We start from the raw sequence: 1,061 nt of genomic DNA, 5'->3' as shown, positions 1-1,061 counted from the left end.
CTTACCTCTCTGGGTTCTCACTTTTGTTCAGATATCTTTTGTTATTTATTGGATCTCCCTTGTCTTAAGGGCTACTTTAAAAATATTTTAGCCAGCATTTTAAATTGCTTTCAGTGGGAGGGTTGGTATGAATAACCTAGTTTGCCATTACCAAAAATAGCAGTATGATTTTTTAACAGCTGCATACTTTTCTATTGTATGCATATACCAGTGTCATTTAACCACTCTCCTATGATGGATATTTATGTTGTTTTTATGTTTCATATTATAAATAATAGTGCAGTGAAAATTATTCACCTACCATGTATACATCACGTATATATTACACACACACACAGATACACACACACACACACACACACATGTATTTCTGTATGGTAAGTGTTGAAAAGTAGATTTCAGGATCAGATTTTATTATACATTTTTCTTTTGTTTTTTACTTTTGAGAGCTATCACCAAGCTACACTCCAACATACTAGCAATGTAAGAGAGCTTCACCACAGCCTTGAATTTGGGGGAAGGCAGATAGTTCTTAAAGCTATATTCTCAAATGCATGCCACCTTGGCTTGTCTAGAAATTGTGATCATGCGATTGTGATCAAGGTGGGGACCTTCCTGGGTAGGACCACAGCTGCTTTCAAAACCTACCATAAGATGAGTATTAATTGAAGGCTCAATCATATCCTCAAGTCCCATAGTATCTGGACTTAAAAAAAATAGTAAGCCCAAGAAGGATATTGACCAAATTGGAATTTAACACCAATGCTGGTCTCTCGTAGATATGGTGCAGAGAGACCTGAATGGCCTCTGAATTAGTGGGCTAGGTAACTACTTCTCCAATAGTGAAGTTGTCCACATAGCTCTGAAAGTTTTCTAGAAACTTTAATCATGGAATAAGGTTTGTCTATTTTTAAAATGTGTGGATATTATTATTGAGAAAGGCTCTAATGCAGGAAAAAAGAACAATTCTTAATCAATACCTACTGTTAGGGACTGAATTATATCACCCCAGATTTTCTTTCTTTCTTTCTTTCTTTCTTTCTTTCTTTCTTTCTTTCTTT

The sequence above is a fragment of the Piliocolobus tephrosceles genome, chromosome 8 (assembly GCF_002776525.5).
Source record: "Piliocolobus tephrosceles isolate RC106 chromosome 8, ASM277652v3, whole genome shotgun sequence".
Lineage (NCBI taxonomy): Eukaryota > Metazoa > Chordata > Mammalia > Primates > Cercopithecidae > Piliocolobus > Piliocolobus tephrosceles.
This window is presented reverse-complemented; position numbering follows the sequence as displayed.